Source organism: Carcharhinus amblyrhynchos, chromosome 3, assembly GCF_965287045.1.
Source record: "Carcharhinus amblyrhynchos chromosome 3, sCarAmb.v2.hapA, whole genome shotgun sequence".
Taxonomy (NCBI): Eukaryota; Metazoa; Chordata; class Chondrichthyes; order Carcharhiniformes; family Carcharhinidae; genus Carcharhinus; species Carcharhinus amblyrhynchos.
In genome coordinates, this window is record NC_137326.1 from 83,491,344 (window position 1) to 83,512,855 (window position 21,512).

The following is a 21,512-nucleotide window of genomic DNA, read 5'->3' on the forward strand; positions in this document are numbered from 1 at the left end:
TGCAGCCTATATGTCAATTGAAATGGTATATTAAACATTCATGGTATAAACAGCATCCCGCACAATTAGAGACTAGAATTTACTTTTGTGCAACACAGAGTATCTCTCATGAGCTCATTGCTCTTGAGGTATGATATCATCCACACATGTTAAACAGATTTATATCTCACCGTCAGCATGTAGCTCGACTCTAGTCTCCAATGAAAACCTGAAGAAAGAAGAACAGAAAGTTAGTAGTAATTTATTGACCCCAGATGCTAAATGCTGCACATGGGGCAGTGTGTAAAAGTATACCATGCCTTTAAATTTTCCATAAATTCATAAATTCTCTCTGTCTGCTTGTAAATCAAATTCACACAAAAACAATTCCAATATCAGTAAATGTTTTATTATAAATACTTTGATAGTCAATGCTAAATAATTCCACACTTAAAAATATTTTGCACTTCCATAAATGTGTCAAGTACACATTAATACGATGAATGACAACATTCAAGTGAGCGTTTGTGAGAATCTAAAAACAAGCATTTGAGGGAATGGAACAAACTGCGCCAAAAGGTCACCTCACAGGGATAAACAGACTGTGAAGGGGCAAGTTTCTGAAGAAAGAAGTTGTTTCTATATAAAACCCTTTGATATTGCCAGAATACCTGAATGTGCTTCATGAGCTGTCATTTTTTAAGTTCTGTTATGTAAACTCAGGAATCGGTTTGTAGGCAACGTTCTACAAACAGCAAATTATGATTGACCAATTCATCCATTTTGTTGACATTGGTTGAGGGACAAATTTTGACAGAGGATAATTTTTCAAATTGTGCCATGGGATCTTTTGTGCCCACCTAAACAGGTGAACATTTAGTTTTGCATCACATTTTGAATACAATGAATAGGTTTAATTTTACCCTCACCTGCCCAATAGGAAACAGAGGTGTTTGGGTCAGTTGCCCCTTTTTCACGCCAGGCCCAATCTTAAGAGAATTAAATGGAACAAAGTGTTAAATCAGGCATTTGACCATAAACAGCCCAGTCTCTAGTTCTGTTGGCAGTGGAGCATTCTCCTCTATCCAGCTGTGAACTGTCAGTCCAGGTTATATACAGAATTCTTGGAATAGGATTTGAACTTTCAATCCCTAGACTCAAATGTGAAAATGATTTCATTTTTGATTTGATTTATATTGTCACATATATTAACATACAGTGAAAAGTATTATTTCTTGCACGCAATACAAACAAAACATACCATCCATCAAGATGGAAAGAGAGAGTGCAGAATGTAGTGTTACAGTCTTAGCTAGGGTGTAGAGAAAGATCAACTTAATGCAAGGTAAGTCCATTCAAAAGTCTGACAGCAGCAGGGAAGAAGCTGTTCTTGAGTCAGTTGGTATGTGACCTCAGACTTTTGTATTTTTTTCCCGACGGAAGAAGGTGGAAGAGAGAATGTCTGGGGTGCATGGGGTCCTTAATTATGCTGGCTGCTTTGCCAAGGCAGCAGAAAATGTAGACAGAGAAAACGGATGGGAGGCTGATTTGTGTGATGGATTGGGCTACAATCACAAACTTCTGTAGTTCCTTGTGGTAGAGCAGAAGCCATATCAAACTACGATACAACCAGAAAGAATGTTTATACAGTGAATCTGTAAAAGTTGGTGAGAGTCGTAGATGACATGCCAAATTTCCTTAGTCTTCTTTGAAAATAGAAACATTGGGCTTTCTTAACAATAGTATCAGCATTGGGGGGATCAGAACAGGTTATTAGTGATCTGGACACATAAAAACTTGAAGCTCTCAACCCTTTCTACTTCCTCCCCATTAATGTAGACAGGGCATGTTCTCCTTTATGCTTCCTGAAGTCGATGACAATTTCCTTCATTTTGTTGACATTGAAGGAGAGATTATTGTTGCTGTACCAGTTCACCAGATTCTCTATCTCATTCCTGTGCTCTGTCTCATCACTCATCAATGGTGGCCAATGCTACCATTAAGCAATGCCAACAATATGGTTGTGAAATTGGTGATGGCACAAAACAGGCATTAGCAAATAAGCTGCCCACATCATGTCCTCCCCAGTATTGCTGTTCACTGAAGTCAATGGAAAAGAGACTGTAAAACAAGCTGCTCATTCAGTATTGTATGCTTAACGTTACTGCCAAAAATTGGTTTTGCTCTCTTGTAAAGTAGACAACCTCGTGTAAGCAATCATCAGAAGAAACTGGGCAGACAAAGGATCATACAAAGACCACAGATAGTGGGCCACAGAAAGCTTGGGCAAGAAATTCCCCAAGCTTTCAACTAAAATGGGTAACTGCAGACACCAGGAAAGGTGCAAATCGATATATGAAAGATTGTTAACACATAGAAAAAGCCCTGTCCAGAAATTTTCAACTAGTCACAGAGATTCACCTGCATGGTTTCTAATTCTTTGATATACAACAGCTCCAGGAAACAAAGTAACTGAATATGCCTTTCCCTGTAAGGGGTGTAGTGTTCCTGCATTATCAGTATACCTTAGGAATTTGCTAGAACTTTTGATACTGTCTGTATCTATTTAAAGGGAATCATCTCTAACAATGTTTTCTTGAGTCTCCCAGTTGGCAGAGTTTTGTAAATGCTGCACATGTGCTGATCTGCGCTGGTTTGCCACCACATTAATATGGAATTTTCCACTTGACAGCAAAGTGAAATCTATGCCAAGTGACGCTTTATGAATGCCATGTGAAAGTTCTACAAGTGACAAATTGTGAAAATTCATAACACACAGACTCCAAGAAACTTATATGAATAGGAGCGCTTGATAAGCAAGCTTTTTTATTAGCAACCATTTTTATTCATGTCAGTCAATTGGATTCTACCATATTTGTAGTTCTACGTGGACTCGCTTCTCAGTCACCACTCTCATGTGGTTCTGTCACACAAATACTGATCGCTGCCTTCACTTATCCTCCAGGAGATGAATTGTAGTTGACTGCCAAAATGCACAGGAGTGCACAGCAGTTGACTAGGCCACCAGCTTCAGACAAAGATTTTTTTGTGAACAATGAGCTTTTGTTTTGGTGTTGGCGTACAGCAAATCAAGCAGACATCGATAGGCAATGAAGTGCTTGTTTTATTTTTAGAAATCTGAATGCATTTCAAACAAAATTGGGTCATACAGTTCTCACATTCTTGAGATTTTATTTTGTTTCTGCTTATTATGTCTCCAACAGAAATACCCAAAATCCAGTGGAATTTCTAAAAATCAATTCTGTCTTTTTTATGACTTTGGCATTCTATGATTCATAATCAGATGTCAAAATGCAATTTTAATTTCACCTAGACATGCCCAGCAAACATTCAGTGGGATGTAAAAAAAAACTCCACCCAAGGTGGCTACGAGAGATGGTGTAGGAGAAACACTTTAGATTCCTGAGGCATAGGGACCAATTCTGAGAACATGAGATCTTTACAAGCTGGATAGTTTGCAGCCAGCAGGACCAGAGCCAATATCTCTGCTGGGGTATTTGCTAGTACTGCAGGGGAAGGTTTAACTTAAAGTGGCAAGAGGGATGGGGACCTGAACCTGGAGACATATGTTATAATAAGGTGTTGAGGACACAGCCTTATGTGCCACTAGTGTTGAGGATGTGTTATTGCCTATCCTTACTGATTGTGGTCTTGGGTTAGGACCAATTGCAGAGGAAGGAGCCAAGCCCCAGGCCACAGAGTTTAGAGGTGAGTTTTGTAGGAATGATGGTGTTGAAGGCTGAGCTATAGTCAAGAAATAGGAATCTGACATAGGTGTCTTTGTTATCTAGGTGTTCCAGGGTTGAGTGCAGGGTCAGGGAGATGGTGTCTCCTGTGGACCTGCTGTTGTGGTGGACAAACCATAGTGGATCCAGATATTAGAAACATGCTGTAGAAATTTGCATTAAAAATGCTTTTTACAGATGTATTCTGAAAAATAAGACTGCATGAAGCATTTCTCATTGCTGGTTTACTGAAAATGCTGTAATTTAGTGTCTGTGCAGCCATTTAATCTATGTCATTCTGGTTCACGGGAGGAGGCTCACAATCATTTAGGCAATAGCCAGTTTCTGCTCTTTCATTCCACTGTAATTCCCCATAATTTGGAGATAATTTGGTTTATTTTTATTTTTCAGTCTTTATAAACTATTGGATTTTCCAGGCTGTGATACTGACAATATTTAAGTGCACAGTATACATAATTGTGTGAGCGCCTTGGGAGATAGTCACCACAGGCACGGACCAGAATCCCAACTCAACAATCTAAAAAGCTGGATCTAAAGAGGTTGCATTGAAAAGAATAGAGCTCTGACCTGCACCATATAATTATGAAAGGACTGCCATAAAGACATTAACAATATCACTGTTTCACAGCTCTGTGGGTTTTTCTTTGGTTTAACACTGGACTAGATGAATATTAAAACTAAAGATGGCTGGCCTCGAAGGAGGTGGATAGACCAAACTGAAAATGTGTTTCGTGCCTCTTGCATAATGTTGGCTGGTTCCAACATAGATGTGAGCTCAACATTATCCTATTTAATGCTGACAGAGTCAAAACAAACAGGCTAACAGAAATATTGATCTAGATTCTGAAGTCAATTGTGAAAGTGATAGTGCTCGTCTTTGACCTCAAAGAAAACTGATTCTAGCAAGCTCTGAGGTGTGAATTTTGAGGAATTCCATGATAGTAATGCCATTTAGTGTCCACGATAGTTAGACTTCCTCTTCTTGGAGGTGATCATTGCGTGACACTTTTGTGGTATGAATGTTACTTGCAGCCTCTCAGTCCAAGCCTGAATATCATCCAGTACAATACAGGCAGCTTCAGAATCTGAAGAATTCCAAATGGGACCACCAGTTGTGCAACCATTAGTGAACACCTCACTGACGTGGGAATATCATTGATGAAGCAGCTGATTGGACCTACTGCACTGCCTTGAGGTGCTCCAACAACCAAAGATACACAATTTATATTAACTTCTCTTTATGGGGTCTCTGGCATCCAATAATGATGGTGCCATCAATGAGATTAAGCAGTCATTCACACTGAAGAATTCTCACAGGCAGCAAAGCAGGAAATAAGAAGCAGGTTTTATCATTCATTTTTTTGTATGATGCTTAACGTCACATCTGAAAGGCAACGACCGAGATTCTCCAACCTCATCCGCAACTGGGATTCTCTGGTCACACTGCTGTGAATGGAGATTTGGCTGGGTGCCAAATTCTCCATTCTTGCTGACAGTGATGGTGGGGTGTACGACATCAGAGAATTGTGGCCAACATATTTCCCCAGTAATGCATTGAAATGTCAGCCCAGATTTTAATGCTCAAGTTTCAGGACTGAGGACTTAAACCCATAACCCATTAAAGAAGAATCAAAAATGTGCTACTGTCGCAAAAATGTTTTCTGTGCAAGTTACTTTCTTACAATTTAATTCAAACTGTGACTTTCTTTTCAGCATCTTTAAGCATCAATATGATTACTAGAAGTATTATTTACAGTTGCCATGTTTATTTCTTTATGGTTATAAAAGTTAGCCTGTGAAAACTTTGAGATCTTCATAAATAATTGCATCAAAAAAGTGTTACTAGATCACAGGTTCACATGCATTTCCCCCACTAACTTAAGACGTTATATAAATGCAAGATATTTTTGTTGTTGAACAATCCAGTTAATTGTAAGCTAAATTTTTGTTCAACAATCGCACGTGCTTGAGGAACAAACAACATTGAATAGTCAGGAACGATTCATTTTGAAGTAAATTGTGCCTCTATTTCAAATATGCTCGCACAGAGTTCCATATTCAGGCCCATAATAAAGGAAGCAAATTCTGACCCAGCAGGGACTTATGCTGGGATACATACATAGTATGGAGGTCAGCGCTGCATTGACTCTTAATCATGCCCCTATTTTGAGAAATTTTTCCCATTGGCAGAAACCAACCTGGCTTTCAATGGGGAATTAGATTAGCACCTGAAGGTAAAATAAATTGCAGGGTTACAAGGTAAGAACTGGGAGATGGGACTAGGATAAACCATTCTTGCAGAGTGCCTGCATGGACTCAACTGAATGTCCTCCTCCTGTGCTGCAACCATTCTATGAATCTAATCCATTATATTACTAAAAGTAGAAGGATAATCTTTAAAAAGCTTGGTTTTGTGCAGTTTGTAACATTTAATCAAATACTTTAACGCTACAGGTAAATCATTAGCTGTTCTTCATAATTAATTGAAACTAAAGTTCATCCAATCCACAATGTTAAATTCTTTACCATAACTTCTGCTATCTTTCAGATATGTTTGGCTGCAATTTGAGGGTTAATTTGTTCTACTTTCTGCACATTGAACCTCTATTAGCAACAGATTCACAGGACCAGATATCGACCATAGGCAGCTGGGATTGAATCAATAGCTTCCTCAACAGTTTTCTCCCATCCCCAGTTTTCTTCCTTTTCCAAAAGCTGACTCCTCACAGCTTACAGATTCAATATTCACTCAAGCAGTCAAGGTTTATTACGACCAATATTTGGTTATGTTTATGTGAAACTCTGATAGTAAGTTTTAGTTGGTGCCTTGACCAGCAAGAGCATCAAAGCTGGACATGATTCTATCTTCCGCTGATTATTGCAAATCTTCCAGTAGAAGTCACTGGCCAGCAATTTGGAACAGAATTTTTCAAACCCAGGGGGCCAAATAGACCATTACTATTCCTCTAGCTAAAATCAACTAATTCTACAAATACAATGGAATTGTTCTAGTCAATGAATAATCTTAGTGAGTCAATAGGAGGGTTAATAATATGGATATAGAATTTTAGGATTCTGGAAAAATAATCAGAATATACATGTATTAACCGCCTTTTTTTTTAACAAAGCAGATATAGTGAAAGAATTTTGTAAATGGTATTTATTAACAAGGCCCTGTGGCTTTAAGTCAAAAGGCAAAGAGATCAAAGTCATCATTAGCCCATGTTAAGTCAAGGAATGTATTTCTGCCATGGACAAATTGAGGTCACCTGCCACATTACATTTCTATAACCCATCAGGGTCATCTGCCTGTGGCCGATGCTTCCTAAAGTGATATAAGCCAAATCGAACAGATAGACTTCAATTTCAACATTCCAATATATAAAGAAAGCGCAACTTTCATTTGTAAGGGTCACTGAAGCAATAGCCTAAGGCATATCCCATAAATGAGTTGCACTAGTAATACAAAAGGAGTACACTTGAGAGACTGGTTAATGGTCCATGAGGTATATGCTAATTTTTTTTTTAAAATTTGCTTTCAGCTATAGTTAGCACCTTGGACAAAAATATGTTTCTTCATATGCTTCATTTTATGATTTCTCTTCAGAACAATCAAGTGTGTCAAGGCTGAATTAGACGTGTGCAAAATGCCATTTCTTTTAAGGTATGATATTGAATATTTAATTTATCTTCAATTAATGAAAAAAAAAGCTCTGCCTTTAATGTTAAATTAATATGTGTTTCTGTCTTGATGGCTTCTCATGCCTGTTTCCCCAACCATATACAAAACAAATTTTATCAGGTTTAAAAGAGATTACTCATAGTATTTTTTATATCTATACAAAATGTGATACCGATAAATGTGGAAAATAGTTTCAATTTAAATTGCAAAATTTGGGAAAGGGGAGGCAATTTTAAACAAAATGCAAATTTGGGATCAATGTTTGGAAATAGTCTTTATACAAAGAATGATTAATACTCAGGTTGGATATCTGGTGAAATAGTGGAGGTAAAAACGTTGGAATTATTTAAACGAGGATTATTTAAACAGGGAGAGCTATAGGCTTTTTCTGGATGAGTGAACTAAGCTTAATCAAATTATTACCCTCAATCGTATTAATCTTGTGATCTTGAAAATTATTCAATCAAACCTTGATTAAATTGATCCCCTGAAACTGCAACTGATTATATCTTGAAATCAATGTGGGACTGACTGGTAAGCTGTTCATATGCGCCAATGACAGTTTAAACTTGGTGCTTGAGTCATGTGAAGCGATTTATAGAACAGCTGTAATAATTTATTAAAGATGATGGCTGAGATTTTCTAGCCCCCCTGTGATGGGCTTTCCTGCAGCAGGTACAGTGGGCCATTGGCCACCAACTAGATCTTCCAGTCCGGCCAAAGTCTACACCGTTTTGCATGGCTTACCACCCCACTGCTGGGGAATCTGCTGCAGAGGGTTGACTTCAGTGGGAAGTCATGCAGCACAAATTAAATGGAAGAATTAGGATCTTTTGATAGTTATGTTCAAACTGGGAAGATCAATAATCAAGTGGAATATTGATTAGCTAATTTCAAGAAGAAAGCCATATGCTTATTGGAAAATGACAGGAGGACAAGAAAGTGCAACACTTTGAATCAAGTAAAATAACTATAACATATGGAAAATGAAATTGAAGGAAGAAAGACACGATTAAACTCCAACAAGGATTGCCAGATGGCCTGTATCCATGTAGTAATTCATATGTATTTCTACAGCGAAGGAATAATCTGATAACTTACTTGGAATGGTTCAGTGGTATGTATCACACCAACAGTTCATTATATTCAGAGTTGTATTTGTGATGCAGCTCTAACTTTCTCAGTAGCGCAAAGCGCCTGCCCTGTTGTGGGATTATTTTCCTAACAAGATAGTTGTGTTGAAGGAAGTTATTTCTCATTCAAATATTTTTGATATGAGGATTGTAAACACCAAATTCTTGGTTAATAGGGTGTACCGATGCATCCTTAGTGGTTCAAAGGTCAACAGCAATAGTTGTGTTCCAACCTCAGAATTGACATCTCTGAGATTTTAAGCAGGTGTGCCTATGTTTTCCAGTGTCTGGGATCATATTTTACTGGACACCTCAGGCATGCATCAAATTTCTATCTGGTGTTTATTTTCAGTCCTGAAAAAGCCTGCGTGATTTTGCAAATTACACATCAAGGTTTCTTTCAAAGCTGTAGGTGTCTGTGAAATGCAACTTTGCACCCTCTTGATATTTTGAGACATTTTCTCACATAATTTGATAAAATATAGTCTCATACACAGTGTTCTGAAATTATGAAGAAATGTAGCGCAAGACCCATCCCTTAGTGCTAATATCTCTTATCGTGTTGCAATATATTTTTTGTCACTTCAATTTTGATCAGATCGGCTCATTTTTCCACTCACTCCTACAATTGTCAGAAGTTTGAGAAACAAGTGAGACTGATTAAACAATGTTTATTTTTGGATTTAGACTTTGTTTTGTTCTCCTATTCTTAGTCTCCACCTGCCTTGATTCAGCCTCTGCCAAGAGGAAGGACATCTGATCTGTTTCAAGGCCTCCCAGCCAATGCCTCTTAAAGCAACATAGGATGGGTCAGACTATTCTCGGTATCTCTCCACAACTGAGAAGAGGAATTCAATACTTACAAAACACAGGCAGCAGCCACGAATTCGCAACTCTGTAGTGCAATATATTGGCTGTTCATCATGACTAAAGAAAGACCAGCTTTAGTGAAGGATTCCTATTATTAGCCCACCCGCAGTCACAAGACTGAAACCCCTGGGCCTCAGCTGAATAGACCCTGTCACTCAGCCTCCAGATGTAGAAGCTAACCAGTGGGAAGGAGCAGGATGACAGGTGATAAGAAGCTGCCATGGGTGACCCAAAGGAATGATCTTGGTGCTCAGGTTTCAAGACAGTTCTGAGGAGCCTCATTGTTGGAGAGAGGGAGGGAAGCCTGGGCAGTGGAACCTAAGGCTTCTCCATGGGGCCCAAAATTGTATTACTGACCTAGAGAGAAACAAGAAATAAATAAAAACCACTTCCTTTTTTGAGCCTGTTATGACCAATAGGGCTGACAGAGAAGCAGCAGTGCTTTCTGACAATCGGCAGATTCCAATTTGCATCTAAAAGGTAAACCCTGTTGGTTTCTAAGTATGCTCTCCATCTAGCCTGCTTAGGTCCTGTGTAAAGACAGTGCAGATAAAACTCAATTGCCATCTTAAGTGCAAACCCTTATCTTTCCCATTCCTTTGATTTCCCCCCACCTCCCCCCTCCTCCACACCCCAATCCTCTCCCTCTGTTAGCTTCAGCCTGCCAGGCTGGTTTGCTATCAGTCTTCAAATGTCACGACTCAAAATACAAGAGACGAAACAACCTTCAGAAAGTGAATGAACCTGAACTTGAGCCTTTCATCTCAGGATGTTCTAAGACACTTTATAAGCAAGTAATGAATTTTGAGGTGTAGTCACTGCTGTAATGTGAGCAAGCATGGCAGGCAGTTTACATAAATAGCAGTCATCTGTTTTAGTGATAAATATTAGGCAGGATACTGGAAGAACTCACTGTTCCTTTTTGAAAAGTGCAATGGAATATTTTTATAACCATCTGAGAGGACACACGGTGTCTTAACTTAATGCCTCATTTCAAAAGATAGTGACTCCAATAGTGCAGCACTGTTCAATACAGATTATGTCTACATACCACAGGCTGGACAATACTGGATGAAGTAGGGGGGTTGTGGACAGCATGCCCACCCATCCCCTTGAAACAATGTCAGCATGAAACTGACATCTCCACACTGACCTGCAGGATGGACTGGAGAGAGCCTAGTGGGACTTCTGCCCCTCACTGGCTGGCAGTTTCATCAAACCAGTGGCAGCTGCCCTGCTGGTAGGAGAAGAAAACATTCCAGGGTTCACTGGAGCAGCAGTGCCTCTGGCTCTTGGACCAGGAGCGTTTGGGCTTAAGGGAGGGAACAGGTAGGAAGGATGGAACGGTTCAACCTAATGTCGGGGGGACGGTGGCGCTTCATGATTGGCAAAGGGCAGCCCCCAAAGCACGACCCCTCTCCACTTTCTTCCCACCCTGCAGTCTCCGAGTTAAGAAATCGGGCTTCTGAAAAGATCACACAAAAAGATCAGCCATGATCTTATTGAATGGCGGAGCAGGCTCGAGGGGCCAGATGGCCTACTCCTGCTCCTAGTTCTTATTATTTTTGTGTTCTCGTTCCCACCTGGCTACCCACAGCAAGCATAAAGAACATAACATAAGAAATAGGAGCAGGAGCAGGCCATCTAGCCCTTCGAGCCTGCCCTGCCATTCAATAAGACGTGATTATTCATTTAAATATGATGGGTGGACTGCCAATTTTGGCACCAGCCTGCCACCCACATTGCAGGGGAGAGCTTGGGATTGGGCAGAAGGTGGCGAAATGGGTACCTGCCCAATTTTGTGTGTCCCTCCCTGCGGGAAACACATCTGTCGAGGGCACATAAAATTCAACCCCTTGTAACTGGATTAGGACTTGTACCTAAGACCTTGAGAAGCAAGGCTGCTACCACTGAGTCAAGGCTGACAGAATGAGTGAAATGCTGGGTTCTCAGACCAAGAGTCAGAAAATTATAGACTGTTATATTTCTCCCAGACTGACTTTACAATTAGCAGGCAGCTATGCAGTTATCAGATTTTCTTAAGAGCTTTAATAATAAAATATATCTGTATTTGGACAGACCAAAGTTGAACATAACTTTTTTTTTCAGTAACTAAACACAACAAACTTTGCTCCACACTATCAGTAATATTTGCAATACCCACGTGTTATTTCAATATCTCTAATATTCCTGGCTTTCTTGCCACTATACACCATAGTCATGCTATGTAACTGAGCAGCTGTGTTATTCCCAGGTCTATTCCATCGTCAACCAGATGTGCAAGAGTAGCTTACGGAACTTTTTCTTCCAATTTTCCATTCATCTCCCTTGCAAATGACATGCCCGTGTTCTGTGCATCATAACAGCTCAAAGTATTCAAGTATTTAACCTTCAATCTTAGTAATGTCAGTTACTGTTATAATTCACATTACCTTGACAATTCATAAGCTGTTTGTACTCAAGCTCTAATCAGTTCATCTTCAATGCAACAAGATCCAATTTCTCTACAGATTGCCTTCAGTCTCAAGTTTAGCAAGCTGAAAATGCGTATGACAAGGCACATATTCAACAAAATCCCAAGTACAAGGTTAACAAATTACCAGTGTACAATTTAACAATAGAAGCCCTTCACTAAAAGCAGGTCATTGCAAAGCATGGCCCACAGCAATGTTTGGTGGATAGTTGATATATCAATCAGATACTGCGAAAATCATTTCAATCTACAGAGTTGTCATCTTTTAGAGGTGAACCTCAGCGAGTAATGATTAGTGAGCAAACCAATCCATGATTCTAGTTCTCTCTCAGACACAAAAAGGTCATTTAGCCCCTCCAACCTGTGCCACCATTCAATTAATTCATGGCTGACCTGTGACCTAACTCCACACAATCCCTTTGCTCCATTTTCCTTAATACCTTTGGATAATAAAAATCAATTACTCTCAATTTTAAATTTACAATTGATCTTGTAGCAAATATGGTTACAGAAATATATTCCAAAATTCATTTGCATATAAAAGCGTCTCCAAATTTCATTCCACAACGTCTGTGAGTATTCTGCTCTTGGATACAGACTAGGGAGGTATCTACTGAACATTACTTTAGATAAATTAGAAAATAGAATCATACTGTACAGAAGGAGGCCATTCAGTCCATCAGGTCTGCCCACCTCTTTGAAAGGGTTATCTCAAATATCACTCTCTTGCTCTTTCTCCAAAATCCTGTCAGTTTTCTTTTCAGGTATCTGTGCAATAGCCTTTTGGGCAGTTATTGAATCTGCTTCCACTGCCATTTCAAGGAGTGCAATCCAGATCATGAAAGTCCATAGGCTTGCACTTCCAAACACAGCAAAACCACATCATTTACAAGTTTAGAACAAAAAGGATAGAACATTTTGGTGGTGGGTAGAGAACTTCATTGAAACACCAACACAAATACTTTGACTTACTGAACATTAATGTCATTCTAATTGCAGTTATAACTAGGACACTGGATGGGCTCACCCAGTCTATTCTGGCTCTTGTGTGATCCGGTCAGTACCATTCCACTGCTGTCTCTGAAAACATGGGAGCTTAAGGAGTAGCAGTGGTGTACTGGTATTGTCATTGGACTAGTGATCCAGAGACCCACGGTAATGTCATGGAGATTCAGCTTCAAATCCCACCACAGCAGATGGTGTAATGGGGATTCAATAAAACATCTGGAATTAAAAGAAAAGTTTAGTGGCAGCTGTAAAAAGACATATGGTTCACTAATATCCTTGAGGGAAGGAAATCTGCCATTCCTACCTGATCTGGTTTACATTTGGCTCCAGCTCCACATCAATGCGGTTGACTCTTAAAATGTCCTCTGAAATGGATTAGCAAGCCACTCAGTTCAAGGGCTTTTAGGGATGGGCAACAATTGCTGCTCCAGCCAGCGACATCCCATGAATGAATAAAAAATAACTATTCACTGTTAATTTTTTTCCAAGAACCATTTCTGCAATCAGATATTACAAGTTGTACAGTGATTACAGATCAGTGTTGATATAAAATTGTAACTCTTTCCACTCTTTAAATGTATTGAATTAGCTTTTTTGCTATTGGATTTCCAACCCTGGTCTGTAACTGAAAACAGAGCCACCGCTTCCAGTCATACACAGTTTATTACTATAGCAATGTGAAGTAACATAGAGGTTTTGCTTTGGGAGTCAGATATGAATCTCAACTTAAATGACAAAATAATTATTTTAGCATTGCATGTAAACCACAAACAGTGCTAAAATAACTAGTGCCCTGACACAAAAAAATTAGTGACCAATCAGCATTTGATCTGATGACTAATTAGTAAGCGATTAGCAGGTTAGTGACTAATATTTCATTTGCAGTTCAATTAGTAACTAATTAGCAACTAAGATCAGATTAACACATAATGGTGCATTCATCTGTATCTCGTGAGTACATGAATCACCATATTGATTGTTAGATTAGTATGTACACACTTGACAGACCTTTGGTTTGTCCATATTCTCTTGAGGGCAACTATTAAAATCTGATATGGAGATAATTCAAAAGTTTCCACTGATGTGAATTCATGATGATCCCAATTTCTGATTAAGTACAGAATTTAGCTTTGTTTAATATTTTGTATTGGCATTTTGCAATGGAAGAACTCTCACTGAAATGAATGTCCTTTTGCAAATATTACTGACCATTGATTTATTGTGTTCTGGCAAGGATACTGCGCAAGTTGGATATTATCCTGGTTGGGAGAGTCCAATATGTGGAGCAGAATCTGGATCCAGTTTATTTCTGCTTCTCTTGCAGAATACAAATTGTGGATTGGGACAAAGCGACAGCGGGTTTTTTTTTCATTCTCTCATGGGATCTGTGTGTCATTGGCAAAAGGCCAGCATTGGTTGCCCATCTTGAATTGCCCTTGAGAAGGTGGTGATGGAGCTGCCTTCTTGAATTGCTGATGTCCATTTGGAAGGAATTCACAGGTCTGTCCTTGTATTCTTCATTTTGGGAGCATTCAAGGAATATCTGCCTGCTGACCCCTTGCTAGGGCCAGGATTTAACACTTACATGGAGATTTTGCACACCAGCTGGGAAATCAATGATAGCCCCGCATCACCTCCACCGGATAGGCCCGAAGGAATTAAACCACTTAACTAGCTATAGATAGGCCTTCAACAGCATCTCTGGACAAACCAAAACTAGGAGCTCTCCATAGTGAAGCCACCAGGAGCAATGGCTATTGTCTGTAATGTTCTAAGGATTTCACCAAGGCTTGTCACTGAATCCCTGAGCGTAATGAGTGGGACAGGAGGTAGGGGAATTGAGAGGGAAAGGGGGGTTTGGGGAAGAAGGGAAGTGGCCCCCCTTCCCAATGCTAAGTACCTCAATCAGACAGTGAGTGCCTGTGAATGAGACATCCCACCTATGACACCACAGGCAGACTTGACAGCATTTGTTGGGAGGCACAGGAGGGCCATGAGACTCATTTAATTCTTGAACTACCACTAAATGCCAACTGGCTTAGGAATAATAAGTATCAACTGGATCATTCATGAGTTTAATTGACATCCTCCCACAAGCAGTCAAATTGAGCAAATTCCCCCTTCCTGACCCTGACTTAATTGTGAGATCCTTTTCCCACCACTGGAAGACTGATAAGCTCACTTCCAAGCAAATTATTGGGGACAGCAGCCATCTGACCATCATGCCATCGTGATGGCCTGGATTAAATTCTACCCTAAGTATGCTGAAACTAAGGCCCTGACTTTTTCGGCATACCTAATTTTGGAATGGGCAAGTTTTGCAGAATGGCATTTTCTGTTGGCCTTGGTGTGATCTTATGAGCTTTGGGTGGGAGTGCTGGTAAAATTCAACTGTCAATCCAATTCAGTGCTGAAGGCCCCAAATATTGTATAAAACAGTGGTAAATTATTCCAGGGTAACCCACTATTCCCTGCAAGGGAAGGTAAAGACATGTTGGTATCGTTTTAATTGACTTTATCGTTACCCTGTTTTGGAGCAAAAATTTGACATTCTGAGTTCCCTCAGCCCGCGGGGAAGTATCCGCTATATTAGAACTGATGTAAGAAAACTTTTTAAGAGAAAAAGGAAGTGTATGTAAGGATGAGAAAACAGGGTTCAGTTGGGTCGCTTGAAGGTTACAAGGTAGCAAGGAATGAGTTTGAAAAAGGGCTTAGGAGGGGGCATGAGAAGTCCTTGGCAGGTCGGATCAACGAAAACCCCAAGGCTTTTTACTCTTAGGTGAGAAATAAAAGAATGACCAGGGTGAGGTTAGGGCCAGTCAAGTAGTGGGAACTGGTGCAAGGAGTCACAAGACAAAGGTGAGGCATTGAATGAATACTTTTCTTCAGTGTTCACTAAGGAAAGGTGCCATGTTTTTGAGGATGAGTATGTGATGCAGGCTGATAGGCTAGAGGAGGTAGATGTTCTGAGGAAAAATTTTGAAAAACCTGAGGATTGATAAGACCCCTGGGACAAATGGGATACATCCTAGGATACTTTGGGAGGCAAGGGATGAGATTGCGAAGCCTCTAGCTTTGATCTTTAGGTCCTCACTGTCTACGGGGATTGTGCCAGAGGACTGGAGAATGGCGAATGTTGTCCCTCTCTTCAAGAAAGGAAATAGGAATGATCCTGGTAATTATAGGCTAGTTAGTCTTACTTTGGTGGTCAGTAAGTCAATGGAAAAGATCCCGAGGGAAAGGATTTATGACCATTTGGAAAGGTGCAGCTTAATCCAGGATAGTCAACACAGTTTCGTGAGAGGTAAGTCCTGCCTCTCAAATTTTGATTGAATTCTTTGAGGAGGTAACTAAGTGTGTAGATGAGAGTAGAGCAGTTGATATCGTATACATGGATTTTAGTAAGGCGTTTGATGAGGCTCTCCATGGTAGGCTTATGAAGAAAGTAAGGAGGTATGGGATAGAAGGAAATTTGGCCAATTGGATAAGTAACTGGCTATCTCGTAGAAGATAGAGGGTGGTGTTGGAGGGAAAATTTTCAGACTGGAGGCCAGTTTCCGGCAGTGTACCACAGGGATCAGTGCTGGGTCCTCTGCTATTTGTGATTTTTATCAATGACTTGGAAGAGGGGGCTGAACGGTGGGTTGGTAAATTTGCTGATGATACTGAGATCGGTGAAGTAGTGGATGAGGTGGAGGACTGTTGTAGGCTGCAAAGAGACATTGATATGGTGCAGAGTTGGGCAGAAAACTGGCAGATGGAGTTTAACCCTGATAAGTGCAAGGCGATTCATTTTGGTAGGACAAACTTGAATGTGGAATGCAGGGTTCTGAGGAATCTGGAGGAACAGGGAGATCTAGGGGTTCATATCCATAGATCTCTGAAGGTTGCCACTCAAGTGAAGAAGGCTTATAGTGTGTTAGCGTTTATTAACAGGGGGTTTGAGTTTAAGAGTCATGGGGTTATGCTGCAACTATGCAGGACCTTGGTGAGACCACATTTAGAATATTGTGTGCCGTTCTGATCACCTCACTATAAGAAGGATGTGGAAGCATTAGAGAGAGTGCAGAGGAGATTTACCAGGATGCTGCCTGGTTTGGAGGGTAGGTCTTATGAGAAAAGGTTGAGGGAGCTGGGGCTTTTCTCTTTAGAGTGGAGGAGGATGAGAGGTGACTTAATATAAGTCTATAAGATGATGAGGGGGATAGATAGAGTGGACGTTCAGAGATTATTTCCTCAGGTGGATGTAGCTGTTACTAGGGAGCATAATTATAAGGTTCATGGTGGGAGATATAGGAGGGATGTCCAAGGTAGATTCTTTACTCAGAGAGTGGTTGGGGTGAGGAATGCACTGCCTGCTGTGATAGTGGAGTCGGACACTTTAGGAACTTTCAAGCTGTTATTGGATAGGCGCATGGAACACACCAGAATGATAGGGAGTGGGATAGCTTGATCTTGGGTTCGGACATAGCTCTGCACAACATCGAGGGCTGAAGGGCCTGTACTGTGCTGTACTGTTCTATGTTCTAACTATCTCATTGGTTAAATGTTACAATCCAGAAGCTGGACTTGCAAGCACGAACCAGCTGTGCAAGGGGAATAGGGCTCTGGGATGCTTCTCAAGCATTAATAATATACTGATCTCACCTCATACTTCATGAATTTAGATCATTTGAATTTCACTTCACTGATTTCAGTTTCAATTCCTAAGTGTTCTGGCTGTCAGCTTTGCCAGTCAACTGCTGCCTGCTAGTACATCAAAGTCCAGGCACATTTCTAAGCCACTATCAGCATGAGGGAAAGAAATTTGTTTTTTATGACTCTGCCAAGGCTACAAGAAGTCTGTTTTACAAGCTGTATCTTGTTTTGTTAATAAAGTGTAACCTTACCACAGGCTTTCACATTCGCCAAAAATTGTGGGGTTTGCGTCACTGCCTAGAATTGCTTGCAAATGTCCAATCAAGGAAATCTCTTAAGTGCTTTTACATTTGTCCTGTTTACAGCAGATAATGCAGCTGTACGATAAGAATTTTAACATGAATATAAATTCTTACTTTTTCATGACTCATGTAAAGCACCCCATGCATATATTTTTTTAAAGTCTACACCGTGATTACCCATATTCTTTAGCCATTTAGTCAGGCACAGACTCTCTTCCAGTTAGTCATCCACTTACACTTATAAGTGATTCAACACACCTTCATGTACACACATGTTGTACACATACAGATGATACAGCAAAGTTCACATTCATGAACACATGCATATATAGCAATATAAACATAGTGTGGTAATTACTGAACAAAAGATTAAGGCTGAAATTCTCCAGCCTCATCCGTGGCTGGGATTCTCTGGTGCCACTGCAATGAGTGAAGCCATGAGTGCCAAATTCTCCATTCTGACTGGCAACAGTGACAGGATGACCAAGATCGGAGAATCCTGTACATCTATAGTGGGATGTGCAATTTGCTCTGTTGAGTAATCAATTTAACAGCAATTGTTGTATGGGCAAGGGCATTACGAGTGTGTGCTGTAAGTTTCATGCAGTTACAATAAGCTGAAGAGTTGAAAACAGCTGTCTAGACATATGTAAAATGCTCATCCGCTCATTCAAATATGAAGAACACAATTTTCCCATCAACGGAGTAATTTGTTCAGTAAATCAGTATTAACATCAAAGCAGCATATGTTGTTCCCTTATTTATAGAAATGTCTAGGAAACGCCTGGGTACGAGCCAGGGTATGCCTCCCTCTGGTTGTTCCAATTTTTTTCTGGAAAGGTTCCTGCCTTCCACTTGCCACAGGTCCACAAAAACATGAGTGGAAACTTTCCAGATGGGAAGTATTGGAAACCCAATCTCCATTAATCTATGGTACATTGAATTGAAGGCTAGACCCAATTTACCACTTCTATATTCATATCATGGCCAGAAGGAACACAATCAAGATCCACCTAATTCACCTTCCACCATCCAGGTAATCCACATGTTGCAATGATAATGAAGTTGCTGACTATAATCATAGCAATCAATTGCTTCACAATTAGTCTATAACAGATCCAAAGATGGCCTGAGGGAAATCCCAATGATGGAGAACTATAGGTCTGCAGTGCACTTCATCTATCTTTAGCGGCATGCATGAACAAAAATTAAACTTTACCTAAAACCTGTGAAAGCCCTCCCCCCCGCCGCCCCCCCACCCCTCACCATAGTTTTGTGTCCAGACAACCTTGCAGGAGGAGATTTGGGGAAGCATGTGACATTTCAACAAGGAATAGGAAAAATAAAATAACATAAAGAGGAAATTAAAACAGGAAAGTTTTCATTTTTCACAAGATGATGCGCAGAATATATCGTTTCATAAGAACATAAGAACATAAGAAATAGGAGCAGGAGTAGGCCATCTGGCCCTTCGAGCCTGCCCCGCCATTCAATAAGATCATGGCTGATCTGTCGTGGCTGATCTGTCGTGGCTCAGTTCCACTTTCCCGCCCTCTCCCCATAACCCTTAATCCCCTCTCTTATCAAAAACCCATCAACCCGCTTCTTAAAAATATTTAGCGAGGCAGCCTCCACCACTTCAACGGGCAGAGAATTCCAGAGATTCACCACCCTTTGAGTGAAGAAGTTCCTCCTCAACTCCGTTCTGAACCGCCCCCCCTTTATCTTGAGGCTGTGCCCCCTAGTCCTACTGTCTTTTTTGAGCGGGAAGAGTCTTTCCACCTCTATCCTATCCATCCCATTCATCATCTTATACGTCTCAATGAGATCTCCCCTCATTCTTCTAAACTCTAACGAGTACAAGCCTAGTTTATTCAGCCTCTCCTCATAGCTCAACCCCCTCAACTCCGGTATCAGCCTAGTAAACCTCCTCTGCACTCCCTCCAAGGCCAAAATATCCTTGCGCAGGTGCGGCGCCCAAAACTGCACACAGTACTCCAGCTGCGGCCTCACCAATGCCCTATACAGCTGCAGCAAGACCTCCCTACTTTTATATTCAATCCCCCTCGCTATGAAGGCCAGCATCCCATTCGCCTTTCTGACCACCTGCTGCACCTGCAGGCTGGGTTTTTGCGACTCATGCACAAGGACCCCGAGGTCCCTCTGCACCGTCGCCTGCTGCAGTTTTTCGCCACGTAAGTAATAGTCCTTCCTACTATTCTTCCTACCAAAGTGGACCACCTCACACTTGCCAACACGATTGTGTCAAATTCACTCCAGTTTTTGCTTAGTGATTAATAAATGAGATGGTTGTGTTTGCGTAAACTTAACCAAAAACAAATACATGAGAATATAAGAAAGAGAAACAGGATTATGCCATATGGCCTCTTGAACCTTCTCTGGCATTCAATAGATATCATTGGCTGATCCTTAATCTCAATTCCACTTGCCTGCCTAATCCTCATATCCCTTGATTCCCTATGAGCTCAAACATCTATCAATCTCAGTTTTGAATATACTTAACAACTGGGCATCCTCTTGAGTGCAAAATTCTGAGTGAAGTTTCTCCTCATCTCAGCCCTCAATGGGCAAAAATCTAACACCATGATCCCTCATTCTCCACTCTGTAGACAGGTAAAACAATCTCTTATCATCTATCTTGTTAAGCCCTCTTAGGATCATAAATGTTTCAATGTGATCACCTCTCGTTCTTCTAAACTGCAGGGGATTAGAATACAAGAAAAAATAAGTCTTGTTACAATTGTTCACGGCTTTGGTGAGACCATGCCTGGAATACTGCGTACAGATTTAATCTCCATATTTAATGAAGGATATGCTTCTGGTGTAAATAATACAGCAAAACTTCACTAGATTGGTCCCTGGCTGAGGGGATGTCCTAGTGAGAGTCTTAGTAAATTGAATGTATATTCTCTGGCATTCAGAAGAATGAGAGGTGATACATTGCAACATACGAAATTCTGAGAGAATTAGATAGTGTAGACATTGGTGGTTGCTTCCCATGGCCATAAGACCATAAGATATAGGAGCAGAATTAGGCCTTATGTTCTGCTCAATCTCGTCTCAGAGGACAGCCCTCTCATCCCAAGAATCAATCTTACCACCACCTTCTCATGAACAATTAGGTACGAGCAACAAATGCTGGCCTCACCAACAATAGTAGTATCCCATGAAATAATTTTTAAAAATCCGGTGAATCTTCATTCCATACCCTCTTGGGCAAGTCAATGTAACTCAGAACATTAGATTTAGGTAGAAATCAAAGTGATTCATTTTTATTTAGGTCAGTTCAGCAACGTGCATTTTATTTGGACCACGCAAAACTTTATTTGTCATGTGATGTCTCAAATTCTAAACCCAAGCAGAATTCAGTATGATTTCTATGCTACATTTAACTCTCAGACATTGAAACATGCACTTAATTAAGCACATACTGATACATTTAATCCTAAATGTAGTGTAATGATAGAATAGTTATGCCAAAGAGTGACATAGACCATGATGTATCAGTAACATCAACAGTCATGCACTAGACATAAGAAGGAGAAGGTGAGCACCGTATTCAGGGGAGACATGCCGACACTGCAACCTATCTTATATATGGTGTTAATGAACCAGTTTAAAACAAGTACCGGAATAAGA

At 40.4% G+C, this 21,512-nt stretch overlaps 1 protein-coding gene across 2 annotated transcripts in view; it reads left to right on the forward strand.

The window, feature by feature from the left end:
- Window positions 1–21,512, forward strand: part of ppp2r3a (protein phosphatase 2, regulatory subunit B'', alpha) — a 349,273-nt gene that overhangs the window by 84,220 nt on the left and 243,541 nt on the right. For both annotated transcript variants that reach the window (XM_080185443.1, XM_080185445.1), the window contains exon 2: window positions 7,354–7,410. The gene's annotated coding sequence lies outside the window, so the exon portion shown is untranslated. The remainder of the gene's footprint in view (window positions 1–7,353; window positions 7,411–21,512) is intronic.